Source organism: Mytilus trossulus, chromosome 3 (assembly GCF_036588685.1).
Source record: "Mytilus trossulus isolate FHL-02 chromosome 3, PNRI_Mtr1.1.1.hap1, whole genome shotgun sequence".
Classification (NCBI taxonomy): Eukaryota; Metazoa; Mollusca; class Bivalvia; order Mytilida; family Mytilidae; genus Mytilus; species Mytilus trossulus.
In genome coordinates, this window is record NC_086375.1 from 26,635,822 (window position 1) to 26,654,022 (window position 18,201).

An 18,201-nucleotide genomic window follows, 5' to 3' on the forward strand; every position below is an offset into this window, starting at 1 on the left:
GTGGATCGTTATGGTTGTATTGATGCCTTTACCTGCTCCATAGCCGTATCCTGTGCTGTCGTCGTGATATCCTATGCTGCCGCCGTCAATGTTGACTAGAAAGAAAAATGTTTTAATCATTATAACAAAATATTCGTGTTATCAGTATAAAAAGTAAGTTCAAGTTTAGATTGAGAAAATATCCTCTTCACAATATCTTGGGCTTAATTTGTATTGGATATGCATATTTTAGCACCATTTTTTCTTTTATTATATCTTTAACTGTGAAAATCGCAATTCAAATTTAAGATTTTGGCTGGTGTATAACCCATGTCATTTCAACTGATCGGGCGGAGCTTACGTTTTAGTTTGCATAAGTACAGTCTATTTGAAGATGTGTGTGATAAAGTGTCAACAAACGGATAAACAAATGAACTGAGTATGATATAGGACGAATAACTGGGCACTCCATTGCTGAGTTTATCCCGACACACCTGTTTATAGATGGACTGGTCTTAAATAAGCGAACCAGTTAAGCCCCGCCCAGTCAAGTGAAATAAACATAGTAAAATATCTACAGACGACGTGGCTGTTGGGCCTTCGTATGTTTCTGTCTTGTCTCTTACTTACAAAAGGGTAAGGTATGATATTGCCAATCATTTTACTTCTGAATTCTGAATTTTAATTATTTTATAAATCTATCAAATCAGAATTTCAGAAAACATAAGTCTGTTTATAGATATCAGTATTAATATTTTCAAATATTTTTAAAAGTATTTGCTTAAAGGCTACACAATCCTTGTACGTCCAAATTAGGATGCAACTTAGTTACATGAACGGATATATTTAGCTAGCTGTTTGGAAACCTCATCAATCAGGACGTATGTAACTTAAACTTCTGCATGCTTCAGAGAAATAGCTTGTCTATATCGGAGATTCTTTCTCACTTTCTAATTGGTGATCAGCAATTTAACTTCGTATGGCGAAATTGTGACATTATCCTTTTTAAATGTGCTCTTTGTGTATATCTTTGCATATTGTAAAGGTACCAATTCCAAAAACAAAAAAGAAATTCCGGTTTTCTTTTAAGATCAGCTTTTTAATTAACAAAACTTCATTTGGAAATTTTCTTGTTTTTTTTTAAAGAGTATCAAAAGTTACAGTAAGCACCATAGAATCGGATTTTATATCATTTTCGTAGTAGAAATAATCCGGGTCAACAGTATATGATTTTGGAAGAATATTGTATCGATACAAATATTGTATCGATTAAAATATTGTATCGATAAAAATATTGTATCGATACAAATAGTGTATCGATACAAAGACCATTAAAATTATCATAAATCTATCTTCTAAATGTTATGATTTTGTACCGATGATCAATCCGACAAGAAATGTCACAATTGACTTTTTTAAAACACGAACAGAAGAAGATGCGTCAAATGTACAAAGCTCATCGTTAGACTATTCGTGTATTCGGTCTCAAAATCTAAAATGATGGAACCTGAATGTCAGTTTAAATTGTTAAAGTCCGAAAGATCTGCATTCACATTAAAGGATATTGTGCTTTAACGGCCAAATCGGCCCCATGTCCTAAGAAGATGATTTACCTCTAAAATATGTCCAAGTTGTCTACTTTCGGATGGCGCATACCACACATTTTCCCCGTTGAAAAATTCAAGGATAACAAATTCATTCACCAAAAGACCCAATTAGTTATAATGCTATATCAGTTCGGAGTAATACATTTGGCAATGTGACTGGTTTTTTTTTTAATTTATAAGGAATAGTCATCTGTTTATCCATTGAACTCGAAAATAAAAACTTATTTTACTTCTTTGGCATAATTATAAATCCTTTCAATATGATAGCATGTGGTTTTTTTTTAACAGTCTTTAAATATTTGAAGAAGACCTTGAAAGCTTTCGCATTGATATCAAAAAAGCTGCAAAGGTTCGTTTTAGCCGCGTATTACTGTCCTCAAATGGCTTTGACATTGTGGTTTTGGGCGGTCCAAAAGTTAAATTCATTAAGAGAAATTCAGCAAAGATATTTTAATTGTTAATATTTTTTTGTAATATACTTGAGGATTTGAATTAACCATTGCTGTTGAATTGATTGAATATTATTATTAAATGAAGTAGTAAGGTACCCTAGAAGTAGTTGCAAAACATTTACTTACCAAAAGCAACGCACAGTAATACTAAACAGTGGCCTATAGTCCAAAACATTTTGATTTGAATGTGAAGATACAATGCTAAATCTTGAGTTTTATAGTTTGAAAATCTCATTAAAAGCCACGCAAAATTTAACCCTGCTTACACCCTATTTAATGAACACATAGAAACACGTGTTTCTTGTAAGTTTCATGTAATATACAATTTCACGGCTGCAATAATTTGAAGGTAATAAGTTGCGGTCAAATAGTTATGCATATGAATAATTAAGTAAAATGAAAAGATTCAATTTGTATTGATAATTTGTATAGAATAAATTAAGAGACGTAAACTATAACAATGTATAAGCAACATGTTGGTTGTAAATTGACACATTAAACTAAAAATGAAAATGAGTTATATGTCATAGATTTTGAAGAGTTTTGATTTTAATCGTGAATTTTAAAAATGTATAATAGGTTAGAAAGTTTCTGTTTTTTCTTCATAACTTCCGGGACTGCTTTCGTGTTTTGAAAAAAAAAATCGTAACCCATGATGCATTCATATATTGAAGAAACAATTGCCCTTTAACAAAACAAATATTGAATCGACCATCGAAGGCCGTATGAATACCTGTAGTTGTGTTAATTTCTGTTCATTTTGGTCTCTTGTTGTGAGTTGTCTTATTTGCAATCATACCACATCTTCTGATTTTCATATTGTCAGACATTTTTGCATAATTTTTGGATTTTAAGTTAGGTTCACTGTTGCAAGATAACAAAATGTTAATGTTGATGAAAAGCTTTCTTTTTTGAACTAACGTTAAGAAATCAAATTACATTTAGGAATGGATGCAACATGTGGAGCAGAATCTGCTTACCCTTCCTGATAATTTGTGATCACCCCTAGTATTTAGTGGGGTTCGTGTTGCTCAGTCTTAAGTTTTCTATGTTGTGTTTTGTGTAATATTGTTTGTCTGTTGGTCTTATTTTCCTTTTTAGCAGTGGCGTTGCATGTCAATTTAGTTTAAATGTTCCTTTGGTATCTTTCGCTTCTAATTAAGAGATTAGAATGCATGGTCCAAACTAACTTAATATTCAAGTCAGATGGATGACTTATTTTTTTTTGTCGAAGTGTGTTTTTGATGCTACCCATTAAAAAGATTATAACTACATAATGTTAGGGAGGGAAGTACTCGTGCTTCCCCTGAAGAAGATTTGATAAAGTCCAACTTGAATTCGTTAATCTTAGATTATTTGCACGCCTACAAGTTAATCAAATGTTAAATTGTATTTATTTATCACAGACTTTCAACTTTTTTTCCCAACAATTATTTTTTTAAATAATTATCTGACCTTTGTTATCTTATTTTGTCAAGTTGTTTATTGTACTTAATATTTTATGGAATAGTCTATGCGTGTTTCTCTATTTATTTAGCCTTTTCTATTTCGTCTGTTACCTGGTCAATTTGCTACTGTTTTCAAAATAAAAATAATAGATTGACATATAAAAAGATTTAAATACAAACATACTATATTTTTAAGTATTTGCTATAGTTTTTTCCGGTACTTATATCATTTCATATTAATGTCTTGTTTCTTTGTAAAAGAAATATTAGATTATAGTTAAAAGAAGTATCAACAATCATTTTGCGTTTATTCAAAATGCAAAAAAATCTCTTGTATCTATATGTCTGAGGTTCTTTTTGTACAATCTATTAAAAAATATAATAGTTATTAGATGTTTCAGGCTTTCGTCGACATATGACTCATCAGATACGTTCCAATAAAAAGAGTAAAAAAGCCAAACAAATATAAAGTTGAAGAGCATCGAGGACCTAAAATTTAAAAAAAAAACTGTGCTAAATACGGGTTTCATAATTCTTTGGATAAGAAAATTTTTAGTATTTCGAATAATTCATACTTTTGCCAACAGTAAAGTTATAATAATGATCATAGAATTGATGTTTATGTCAACATCAACGTATTGCCTGTTGTACTGGTGATACCATCGGGGACCAGACTATAAACCATTAAACTGTATTTCGGTGCATGATGGTTCTTTTACCAATACATATAGAATAATAGGTAGTTGAGTTTTTGATACTGACTATATCATGTGAAATATCTAGACGAGCCCGTTAGGCGAGTTAAGATATTCAGCATGATATAGTCAGTATCAAAAACTCAACTACCTATTATTCTGTTTATCGGTAATTATGACGTCACGCAATGTTATGACGTCACGCAATGTATTGCCTAATATTTTCAGTGATACAGCCAGTACGTTGATACTCGAAAATATTAGGCAGTAAGACCAAAGGGAAAATATACAAATTACCGATAAATGTTACTTTCCGAGATTTAGTTACGGAAAAAAATTCGTAGTACTTGTCATTTAAGACTTGAAGTTTCAATGAAATATTATGATCAGTCAACGAGGTCTAGCAAAACAATCCATATAAATTCTTAGGGTACTAAAACCTGTCTCTTAACACTTTGTATTAATGTGTGAAACGTTAAATATGCGCTTCAAGTGTGAATTTAATCGTTAAATATGAGCTGATTGGCACGCTTCATAGGTAAACTATTCATTAATATTTTTTAAAAGAGTTCATAACTCTAGGATGTTTCATGAATTGAGTGATTTGCACTACGTACAAAAAAATGTTCGTTTACTTAGTATTTGTTCAAAGTAGGAATCATGATAACACTGATATTTCTAGAAACCAGTGAAATGTCAAAATCATTTTGTTTATCACGGACTTTCAACTCCTTTTTTTTCTTCAACACACCATTTATAAAAACAATATTTCTGCTCTTTGCAATTACTTTCTTTTGTTAAGTTGTTTCCTGGACTTAACATTTTATAGTATGGTCTATGCGTGTTTCTCTGCTTATCCCGTTTTTTTATCATTTCGTCTGTTATCATATAAATTTGCTGAAGATGTTATATTAAAATTAATAGATAGACCTATAAAAAGATTTTAATACCAACATACTATTCATATACAGCATTGCTATCATTGTATCCTTATTTTGACAAATATACTTATTATATCTGTTTTGTTCACACATCGTTATAAATAAGATGGACTCGATGCGACTGTGATACAATTAGGAAGTTCAGTGCTATAAAAACAGGTTCATTCTACCATTTTCTTCATTTGAGAATGCCTGTACCAAGTCAGGAATATGACAATTGTTGTCCATTCGTTTAATGTGTTTTATCATTTTATTTTGCTATTTGATTAGAAACTTTCCGTTTTGATTTTCCTCTTGAGTTCAGTATTTTTGTGATTTTAATACCGACATACTATTCGTATACAGTATTGCTATCATTGTATCTCTATTTGTCTTAGTATGTCTGTTTTGATCACGCACCATAAGAAATAAAATGATGCGACTGTCATACAATTTTGAGAAGTTTTGTGCTATAAAACCAGGTTCAATCCACCATTTTCTATATTTGAGAATGCCTGTACCAAGTCAGGAATATGACAATTGTTGTCCATTGGATTTATTTTGCAATTTTATTAGGAACTTTCCGTTTTGAATTTCCTCGGATTTTAGTATTTTTGTTTTTTACTTTCTTTATGCATGTAACATAAACCATTTTCTGATAATACTTTGGAGAATTTACCTTGTAACATTGTTAGCTGCATAAATCATTTAATTAAAAAATAAGAGAATAAATTTACCGAACTCCAAAGAAAATTCAAATCGAAAATTTCGTTATCAGATGGCAAAATAAAAAGCGCAAACACATCAAAGTAATGGAAAATAAAAGACCCAAAAATATTACACTTTTACATAATAAATTAGTAAATGGAATTTATATAATTAAACTATCTTTAACTTAAATGCACAATTACATCTAGCTAAAAATATTTTAGACATTATCCCAAATTTCATTTTTGATCCATTTTTAATACAATCAACATGTCACTGCATTTTTATATGCATAATGTATATTCGTAATGCAAGTGGAAATAAGAAAACCCATTACTTTTTTCTATTTTCAAATATTCTGAACCGAAATTAATTACCTATAATAATTTTATGTATTGTATACTACTTGAAACATATTTTCTTATATATTCATTAAATAAGGTGAAATCATTGCTTAATTTTCCGTTCTTACTAATGAGCTTCTGGTTCTATAAAGCAAACTTTTTTATACGATATCTTTACTATTACTTTGCAAAGGTTTGGTTTACATAACATTTTTTGTCTTTTATTTTTATTGCATAAGGTAAGTGAGTGTTTCTTTGTCATGTTTATCAAATTATATCTGTTTGGTTTGCTCACACATATTTCGTAAATTTAACAACATACAACTGTCATAAGAGTGACAAGTTTTGCCACCTATAAAACCAGTTTAACTCAACATATTCATCAAAACAATGCATGTACCAGGTCAGAGTATGACATTTGTTTTCAAGTCATGCTGTTAGTTGATAACAACGACCGTTTGTATTTTATCAGGTTTTTGTTTTTAAAGTTTCTTTTTAATTAACATTGAAGTTCGGTTATTTAACTATTTTATTTTTCATATCTAGAAATACTTTTCATTTGATTTTGGTAAGGAGATTATATATTCTTTTTTTTTTTACTGTTTGTTTTATCATAGAGAACCAGTTCCTGATTTCCGTACTGACAAAGCTTTTTCTTGTAATAGTCTTCATCCGTTTCGTTATTGACTAAATACTGACAACAGTAGTATACCGTTATTCAAAAGTCATAAATCGATTGATAGAAAATAAATCCGGGTAACAAAGTAAAACTGAGGGAAAACATCAACTATAAGAGGAAAACAAAAAACACTGAAGTGCAACAAAAACAAACGACAATGCAACATGAATAGAAACGAACTGTTAGATAACAACTGCAATATTCCTGACCTAGTACAGGACATTTATAAAAAATAAGGTGGTTTGAACCTGCAATATTATTTATATACCGCTAAAATGTCAAAGAAAAACCCAACCAACAACAAACGAAGACACAAATATAAAACGTTACAGAGCAAAACATTACTGAGTGTGTTGTAATTGCAGTGCCGTCTTGAGACATATGTCTGATTGAAACTGGAGCACAATTGCGCAAAATAATCTAGATACAATGAACCATTTATTATTTTAAAAAATGATTCCTTCCATGTAAGCGACACTGTACTGAGTCAGAAAGTGTCATTTCGGTACTTTTTCACCAGTAGATTTGTTATGAGTTATCAAATCACAAGTTGATGGACTACGAGTTTTGATGAACAGATAATTAAGTTTGCTTTATGTATTTCCATACTATTGATTATTCAAGTATTATATTTAAAAATAAAAAAAGAAATATCCCTTGATCGATTGTTGATAATTGCCAATACAAATTTAAATGTTCTTGCTTGTACATAAAAGTGTTTAATATGGACGCTGAATATGTCAGTGTAATATTTATTTGTATCACTTGAGCTGATAAAACTTAATTGACTGAGTTGACCTATATAAGCTTTAAGGGCATACGATACTGTTTTAATCCCATATTTACAGTTTGATGAAAATTTCCATATAGGCTATTTTTTGTCTGATTAAATCAAATACGTAATAAAAAATATAACTTTATGTTCTACTTTTTGAATTAAATGAGGTCGTATTTTCCCTTTCGAAAGAAAGACATAACTTTTTGGTTTTAAAAGATAAACACAAATTGTTTTTTGTTAAATAATTTGTAGTTTCTGTATTTTATAAGTATACTATGCATTTTTTATTCAGAAGTAACTCATATTCACCAAATGTTCATTAATAGAGAAAAAAAACGTCATTTTTGCTGTAAATGTATCAAAATCAAAAAAACGCACTATTTACAGTCTTATAAAATTTGGTCCACACAATCTCCCTGCAAAATGAAACAAAATTTCGTTTTAAAAAATAGGGTCCAAGAACTTGTTTTCAAATTAAATCAGTTTGAATGATAAAAATCAGTCGAAAAAATGCATCCTTTCCGATATGGCTCAGTTTGACGTCGCGAAAATAACATTTTACGTAAGCAACGTCATTACCTCCCCTGAAACTGTATCGTATGCCCTTAAGTGAAGATTTACTCTACCTCATTTCAAAACAAGTTTTGCCTGTAAAGATGATATTAACATGCACGAAGGTTTCAAAATGTGTAATAGTAGTGCATTAAAAAACTGAAATATGTTTCTGTCCATAAATTTGTCTGTGTTTATCATGTATACATAATTTAGGATGGTCTGTATATTTACGTTCTTTATAACCCTGTGAAAAATAAAATATTATCGATAGATGTTATCTAGTAAAGTTTGTTTTGAAAAAAATTAATTCCAGAGGTCAACATGCTTCTTATTTTATGTTAACATTGCTCTTTAATCAATATATTATTAAATCAAAAGTGGATTTCTTAGGGAGGGGGTCATTTCTGTGATTTACAAAACAATGGCTGCCGGAATGTGTGTGACTATGAAGCCTCCAACAAGTTCCAATGGTTTTATAACATTTCAGTTTAACATATTCAATGGAGACTCGGTACAATGACTGTTGAGTCTCCTACACTTTGTTTTGGTGAACAGGCTTTCTGGTACTCTGCTGTCTTGTGTATGAAATAGTTATAAAAAAAATTCTCGACGAGGATCCAGAGCCCAACACTCTTATATGAGCAGTAAAGAAATCTGAATTTCAATCTTGCCGAATTTACTACTAACTTTACTTGCCCTCAATGGATTCATAGATGTTCAGCCGTGAACCATATAACGAATTTACCGCATACGGGACATTTAATGCTAAGTTTGTATATAAAGAATCACAATGTTACTTATTTATCGGAGGTGCAATAAAATTGTCAAAGAGATAAAACAAATAATTTACACAGGAGTACCGCATTAATTATATTTTAAGTCAACATATGTGTGCTGACGACTGCAAGACGATATCCACGGGGAAAAAAGGTTAAAAAGCAGTGACAACGATTCTATTGTTGTAAAACTTTATCGAAGACAACATATTTATCTTAGCCCTTCAAAGGACCTTTTCCTAAACATTAAATCCGATTGATCAGCAATGTTTGCATAAATAAATTTTAAAGTTAAAAATTTAAAAGCGCTTACAACGTAGTGGCAGTAGTTATCTTTGGAATATATTTTGATAGTATATCTATATTTGATTTCAGTATCAATTATTGAAAGTTCATACCTTCATACAAAATGAACTGTTACTAGGATGTGTTGTACGTATATGGGCAGCTGAGGACGCTGATAAACTTTACTTATCAGGTACATATATTGTTTTATATAATGATTTGTACTTCCATATTCGTGTTTTCTTTATAGGCAGGAAATATTGAAATACGAAAGTCGCATGATCTTTTCTGCTATATTTATTGTTTCTCTTTAGATGTATTTTGTTTATTCATGTTGTTGTTACACTGCCTCGTATCAAATCTTACCGGAATGCCCCCTTTTTAAATTATACGTTTTATTTATCACTTTATCAATGTAATAAAAAAATGATTTTTAATTATACGTTTTATTTATCACTTTATCAATGTAATAAAAAAAAAATGATTTTTAATTATACGTTTTATTTATCAATTTATCACTTCATAATGTAATAACATATTTTTTTTAAAGATTTAAACTTGACGACCCTCTTTTTTTTTCAAAGTGTCAAGGATCTTGAAAAATGTTAATTTCTAAGTGTTTATTGTAATTCAATTGTCTTTTGCTTATCGATTTATAGAAATTGGTCATTGATAAACTACTGTCGCCTTTGTTTTGGACAGAAACATACAGATAACATGTATATAAACTCATCATAGATACCAGGACTAACTTTTGTAAATACGTCAGACGCGCGTTTCGTCTACAAAAGACTCATCAGTGACGCTCGAATAAAAAAAAGTCAAAAAGACCAAACAAAGTACGAAGTTGAAGAGCATTGAGGACCAAAATTCCTAAAAGTTTTGCCAAATACAGCTACGATAATCTATGCCTAAGGTAGAAAACCTTAGTATTTCAAACAATTCAAAATTTTGTACAGTTAATTTATAAATATAGCCATATCAATGATAAATCATGTCATCACAACAAGTGCTGACTACTGGGCTTGAGATACGACTGACTTAAAAATGTGTTAAGCGTTCAATCACCCTAAGCATGGACAATTGCGTAACAACACAACATAACAACAAACTGTAACAATCCGTTTGAAATGTGTTGAGGAATTAAACAGGCACAAACCCCAAAACAAATTTATTATATAACTCATGCTCTCGCAGAGAGGAATTCACCTGAATTTGTCGAAAGGTTAGGCATTCAAAGATTTGCTTGTATTCCATGCCATGCACTAAGTCAAACTGTCAAAATCGGACGACTGTACTGAATCTTAAGATCAAAGGCCACGAAACATCGAACTTATGTCGCTAGAAAAGGTTTAGTCAATGCAAGACAGATGCAAAGTTAACAAAAATATGTAAATTTTTCAGATTACGTCCGTCGTTCATTATCGTTTAATATTTGCTAAAATAAATCTTCCCTGAAATTGATGGGCCAAACTGATGAAACCAAACATGGATACCCTAGGATATTTAGTTTATTAAGTATGTCCGACAATCCCATCCGCCAAGTAAAATGTATGTCATAGCACAAAATATATCAAACAGGATAAAATGCAAGTACTAGTAAATGAATAGTTTCTTGAGCAGGGATATTGAAAGAAAAATCAGTCTTACTTGGCAAAATCAACAGAATGTAGATATCTGACTTCTACCCGCAATGAACAGCAGTATACTATTGTTGCCTTTTTTTTTTTATCAAATGCAGACATCTTCCGGTAAAGAACTATTTTGAAAAATGTGAGATTGTTCTGATATTAATAATACTATTGTTACCCTCAGTAGAATTAATAAAGGTGTCAAAGTTACTTCGCAATGATCATGTGATCACAATTTGCCTCAATACAAATTGTTGAAGCAAAAAGTTTTAACGTGACTGTAATACTGTTAGTCAATTCATTTCTTTTAAGAGTTAAAGCTCAAGGATGACTTTTGTTTACCAATATCATTGTTTTATCGAATATTCCGAAGACTTTATTAGAAAGACATAAATTATAAACCAGCTCCTTGAATAATGTATTACCTTTAGAGTACGATTTTCCTCAGTTTTAAATGCTTTTATAACAATGTGTTGGAGTCTTTGTCAGATAGATATGTATGTTTGCTTTTATGTTTTGTTTATTTGTACTGTACGTTAGTGGTGTCTGTTTACAAAGTTTTTGGTATTGGATCTCTACTATAGTCTATGTATGTTTTTCAATAAACCGGAACTATAAACAAGCGGCAGGTTGAGCTTGATATAAAACCAAGTATAACCCACCATTATTTTCAGAAAACTATGTATCTAGGTAGATTCATGGTCTACCACCATCTTGGATTGTACAATCGCAGTAAAAAACCGGCCTAGTAATTTGTCCAAATCAACAAGTTTGGAGACTGATTTGTAATTTGATGGTAGGCTGTTTATTTATAGAAAGAAAACATGGTGATTATACAATTTATTTAAACAAGTATCAAAATTTGTGTTTTTAGAATCATTTTTTCAAATAAGCCATTTAAGGGGAGATAATTCTTTTAGTAACAAGAATGTGTCCGAAGTACACGGTTGCCCCACTCGCACTCTCATTTTCGATGTTCAATGGACCGTGAAATTGGGTAAATAATCTAATTTGGCATTAAAAATACGCATGTGTACTAAGTTTCAAGTTGATTGGACTTCAGCTTCATCAAAAACTACCTTGACCAAAAACTTTAACCTGAAACTTGCACTTTCATTTTCTATGTTCAGTGGACCTTGAAATTGGGGTCAAAAGTCAAATTTGGTCTTAAAATAAGAAAGATCATATCATAAGCAACAAGTGTACTAAGTTTCAAGTTGATTGGACTTCAGCTTCATTAAAAACTACCTTGACCAAAAACTTCAACCTGAAGCGGGACAGACATACGAACGAAAAGACGGACGGACAGACGAACGGACGCACAGACCAGAAAACATAATGCATCTCTACTATCGTAGATGGGGCCTAAAGATATAATTAGGCATTGAAATTAGAAAGAAAATATCATAGGGAACATGCGTACTAAGTTTCAACTTCATCAAAAACTACCGTGACCAAAAACTTTAACCTGAAACATGCGCTTTCATTTTCTATGGTCAGTGGACCGTGCAATTGGGGTCAAAAGTTTAATTTAGCTTTGAAATTAGAAAGATCATATCATAAGGAACATGTGTATTAAGTTTCAAGTTGATTGAACTTCAACTTCATCAAAAACTACCTTGACCAAAAGCTTTAACCTGAAGCGGGACAGACGGACGGACGAACGAACAAACGGACGGACGAATGAACGGACAGACGGACGGACGAACGGACGAACGGACGACGAACCAGAAAACATAATGCCCCTTTAATATCGTAGGTGGGGCATAAACATATATACTGGATTTTTTTTCTTTTAACTTGTAGCAAGAAAACAAAATCGGTAACACCATTTTTGTCGAGCCTGCAACTTTTGTTGCAGAAAGCTCGACGTGGGAATAGTGATCCGGCGGCGGCGGCGTTAGCTCACTTATTAAAAGCTTTATATTTTAAAAGGTGGAAGACCTGGATGCTTCATACTTTGTATATAGATGTCTCATGTTACGAAGTTTCCGTCAGTCACATGTCCAATGCCCTTGACCTCATTTTCATGGTTCAGTGAACAAGGTTAAGTTTTGGTGGTCAAGTCCATATCTCAGATACTATAAGCAATAGGGCTTGTATATTCAATGTATGGAAGGACTGTAAGGTGTTCATGTTCAACTGGCCTTGACCTCATTTTCATGGTTCAGTGATTATAGTTAAGTTTTTTGTGTTTTTGTCTGTTTTTCTCATACTTTAAGCAATAGGTCTACTATATTTGTTGTATGGAATGATTGTAAGGTGAACATGTCTAGCGGACAGATGACTTTGACCTCATTTTCATGGTTCAGTGGTTAAAGTTAAGTTTTTCAGTTTTAGTCTTTTTATCTGATTCTATACGCCATAGGCAAACTATATTAAGTGTTTGGAAATATTTTTTGATCTGTATATTAGTTGCGCAGGTTTTATTTGACCTTGACTTCATTTTCACAATTCATTGCTCAGTGTTAAGTTTTTGTGTTTTTGTCTATTTTTATTAAATAGGTGCTTATATGTTATATAAGTTATGTTTATACATAATTTGATTTTAATTACTCAGTAGTCATTATTTTAGGATTTTCCCAGGATGTGTATTTTCTTTGCTGTTGAGATGAAACAGATTTATTATCATATGTCAATCAGTTAGATATGAAGTTTATCACATGTTCTTAGCAGGAGGTCTAATTTCATCAGTACCAATACAAATATACATGTCTTGTTAATAAGGGACCACTTGTGGCAGTTGGCTTCCTTTGTCCTTTGTTTCTTGATACATTAATCTGGGTGCAGTTTTAACTCCTCCCACTTAGGAGTATCCCATTAACAAGTTGTGTATTAAAAACCTGTGTATGCTGCCTTGAGTATTCATTTATCTAAATGCAGATTAAGTAGTTACATCAGATACATTAGGGTAACGCCAGCATCTATTAAAACAGCTCAAAGTAGGTTAGGTAGAATTTAAGGGCATGCTCATTTTCAAATATTCCATACGCATGTTTTTTACAGAGATTCTGGATGATATTGTTTTTGTTTGACAATTGATTTTGATATTGTGTATTATTATGCGATAACATTTATTATTTTTATTTTTATTTTTTTTTATTTCATGGCTTTATTGAAGGTACCCCCTCCCTAACCTCACAAATCCTTGGGGACACTCAGCTGTTACCATCTGTGTTATGGCCATTTATGAAATTTTATCACTGGTTGTTTCAAAAATTTCACTCATCCCCCAAGAATTTCTGGGGATAAACTGTCAAATTTCATACAAATTCATTCCAACACCAATTCAACATCAACACTACTAGGCTTCCTCATAGCCTCCTTATAGGCTTCCTCATTGTCTCATTATAGGCTTCCTCATAGCCTCATAGGCATGATAGCCTCTAGGAATGATAGCCTCATAGGCTTCCTGATAGCCTCATTGCATTTATTTTGAACCATCGTTCCAATTGGGTTGGTGTGATGTCAAGCTAGGGGTCTATACTTTGCTACTTTTCAGTATACACATAGCTAGGCTCTTGGTTTAGGCATGGAGCAAAAAAATTAAATTTTTTAGCTGAGTAGTTTCCCCAAGGGCCAAATTATAATTGTGATGTATATATATAAAATAAAAGTTGTAATTAAATTATGATTTATGTCTAATTCAAACATGGATACCAATGGCATTGCTACACAGTATTTCCCAGGAGTTCATTTACAAGATAGGTGATAGCAGGAAAAATTAGGTTGATAATAATGTGAGCACTAAATCCTTAATTTTACATATCATGAGTTCAAACGGTGTGTTCTGAAAGAAATCAGGGGTAATTAAATTATTTAAATTACTATGAAATTAATATGAACTCATTATGTGTGACTTTGAGGATTTTGTTCACTGACACATTTATTAGCAAAATTAAAATATAGGGCCGAAAGTTAGATCAGGATGGTTTAATTGTCAGGTCAAAGAATTTGCAAGAAGATATGAGGTTGGATGTTTTGCTCAGGTGTTAACACACATTTCCCTATTACATAACAGATTACCATCAGAAAAGATACAGTATAAACAAAAGACAATTAAAAAAAGATTAGAACAGCATCACATCAAACAGAAATAAATTTACCCTAAAAAATATTTACAAAGAATCAGAACACAATGCAAACATGGAACAAATGACAATTAAACATGTTCAGGATCATTTCTGAGAATTTTGTATAAACTATATGTATTAGGTCAACTATAATTGTTTTATGAAAGCATTTTTAGCTGTAAATGTAAGCCTGACATTGTTCATCTGACCTTGACCTCATTTTTCTGGTTCATTGGTCTTTGTTTAGTTATTTTGGTTAATGTAACGTTTATTTGACAGTTGTAATAAATTTATACTTAGGACTATCAACTTAATATCAATTATTAGTTAAGAAGGCGAGACATTTCAGTGCACTCGTTATTTTTATTTACCTTAAAAAATATTATAAAACCTATATCAGAATTTATTTCAAAATTCTATCTCATTGGTTTTTTTAATGGACTCAAATGGGTTTTTTCATAGACAGTCTAACCAAATTTAGGAAATTTCCAACGACCCATATACTTAGAAAATAACTTGGTGACTCATACTTTTTATTATATTTTGAAAAAGCATAGTAAAATCTTTATTTTGGCCAAGCATCAGAAAATTCTATCTGAAGAAATGTATACTTATGATCTACATGAAGACAAAAAATATATAACACTTGTTTTTCTTTCATTCCGTTGATTATGGAGTCGTTTTTTATGAACTTTTTGAAGTTACTAGACTTACAATGGCAAGGGATTCCTGACTTCAGACAGACGCGAAAATGCAATAGATTGAACATGTTTTGCGAAATCTCAATTATCTCCCGATAATTCTAGCCCATGTAGAACAAACACAGCATTACGGACAGTAAAACTTAATTTAAAAGAAGTCCGATTCAGATAATAGAATAGGTAAGAGAAGCAAAAAGGCAATGATACAACTAAGGAATACTAGCAGTTACTGACATACCTGTTACAGACATGAAAGAAAGGATTGTTTTTATTTGACATAAATGTTAAGCAGACTACACAGTCTTCATCTTCAAATAAAAAACTTAATTTTCTTTTATTAAAAATGCACACAAAAGCCTAACTCGGCTATTGCTTCCATTTCAAAACAATTTCATTCTGAAGATTTGTTGAACTCAAATTGATCTTTAATAGTTTGTGATTTGTCATTTCTTGGGAACCTCTAGTGGTAGGTCAGTGATATTCTTATGCAGTTGTTTTATCATTGCCACAAACCCATTTCCGTGGAGATTATATTGTCCCGCCCCTTCGGTCATGGTCTTTTAACTTTGAAATATTTTCGTAGTTTGCATTTTTTATTTTGTGAAAAGATCAGATAATGAGGAAACACTCATGGTTGTCAATGATATTGGTATTCAGTTGTATTTGCACATGAACAACACGACAAAATATTAAGGAAAACTAATTTTTTTTACTGGTAAATTTTGAGCAAATATTATTATAAAAGTTTTATCTTACTGATTGTTGATTTATATTTTTACAGTAACCACACCAAACACTAACTGATAATCGAAGATTACTGATGTTGAAGTGAGGAACGAGACGGATAGTCTTCCAATTGAACCCTCCATTTTACGGTATAACACAACAAAAGGAAGAAATAAAAAATGCAACCATTTTATGATGACAACAAAGGACAGATAATATATGAACTACAACAACCAATACTACGAAAGAACAATGAAAAAACTTGAATATTTTATTGAAAACATGACAATCACCTGTTTAGCCAAAACTGTTATAGGTTCCTTATTTAAAAATGAATACACAATAAGTCAACCTTTTGACTTTTTCCAATGATATTTGGTATGAATGTATACTAACATAAACATCGCATCGTATCCCATGTGCCATTCATCCTTGACCTCAAGTTTCATTATTATAGGTTTTTTTTAGGCTTTTCGGTTCAAACGGATTTTTTTTGTTACAGTAGGCTTGTATTTGTGTCAGTGCAATATAACTACCAAAACTGTGTCCCGTATCAGAACAAATAACCTTAGGACTTAATTAGTAAGATTTGTATAATTTCCTTTTCAATTGTATGAAAATAAAAATAAAAAGTGTTGATTCACGTGCACAGCTTATCAGAATGAATAATGAGGTAAGTTATAAGGAAGACAACTTCAACTATCAATTGCATTGAACAACAACTGGAGGCTCCTTGCTGTATTAGATCTGGTAAATCAATAAAACACCTCTGAAACTATACAGCTTTGAAAAAACTTAAGTAACAAAACATCGAATACCAATATAAATCTTAAACCGAAAGCCCCTTAACAAATGGCCAAATCAAAAGCTCAAACGTATCAAATGAATGGACAACAACTGTCATATTCCTGCCTTGGAACAGGCATTTTCTAATGTAGAAAATGGTGGATTAAACCCTTGTTTATATCTAGCTAAACCTCATTCTTGTATGACAGTGGCATACAATTCCTTTATATTGACAACAAAAAGTCATCATGATTTTTTTACATAATGATTAACATAATACTTTAAACATACGGACTATTTAAAAAAAAAAGAAAATGAGATATCTAAATACGCAAATTTGAGCGAGAAATGATACCCTTCCTTTTTTTAACACAAAAAACACAACGTCTAAACTAGGACTTAAGAACAAACACACAACAAAAACTATGAAGAAAACAACAGATAAATCAACATAATCTCAAATAAAATCCGGGTTGGAATTCCGTGGTTTCATTAAGATTCACTGTTTTACCCGCTGTTGACACTCGTCATTTCTCTTCATTTTAGGAAATCCAGCTTTATATAAAAGAGGGTATATTGGTGTGGTTTTTTGTCTTTGTTATATTTTGTTGGTTTTATTTTGGCTATCCAAAAACATAATGAAATTCATAAACCATTGGAATATGCTAAAAGCATTGAAACCAGATACACAGGTTTGAAGACAAAAGGTTTGTTAAGACCGGCGTTAGCTAACTCTTGAAAGCTTTATATTTTAGAAAGTGGAAGACCTATTTGCTTAATACTTTGTATATGGATCCCTCATGTTACGAAGTTTCCGTCAGTCACATGTCAAATGTCCTTGACCTTATTTTTATGGTTCAGTTACTACTTGAAAAAAAGTTATGATTTTTTGTAATGTTAAATTCTCTCTTATTATTTTAAGTAATGGATAACTATATTTGGTATTTGCGCACATTGCAAGGTCCTCGTGCCCGTCGGACAGTTTTGACTTGACCTCGACCTCATTTCATGAATCAGTGAACAAAATTAAGTTTGGTGGTCAAGTCCATATCTCAGTA

The 18,201-nt window shown here is 31.4% G+C and overlaps 1 long non-coding RNA gene across 2 annotated transcripts; it reads left to right on the forward strand.

Moving 5' to 3' along the window:
- Positions 1–39: 39 nt before the first annotated feature.
- On the forward strand, positions 40–16,827 carry LOC134709323 (uncharacterized). Of its 2 annotated transcripts, none has more exons than XR_010105947.1 (3): positions 40–153; positions 9,317–9,419; positions 16,413–16,827. It is a non-coding gene; the product is annotated as an uncharacterized LOC134709323 (long non-coding RNA). The 2 variants fall into 2 exon arrangements; XR_010105946.1 differs by lacking the exon at positions 40–153 and adding an exon at positions 6,354–6,392.
- Positions 16,828–18,201: the final 1,374 nt, after the last annotated feature.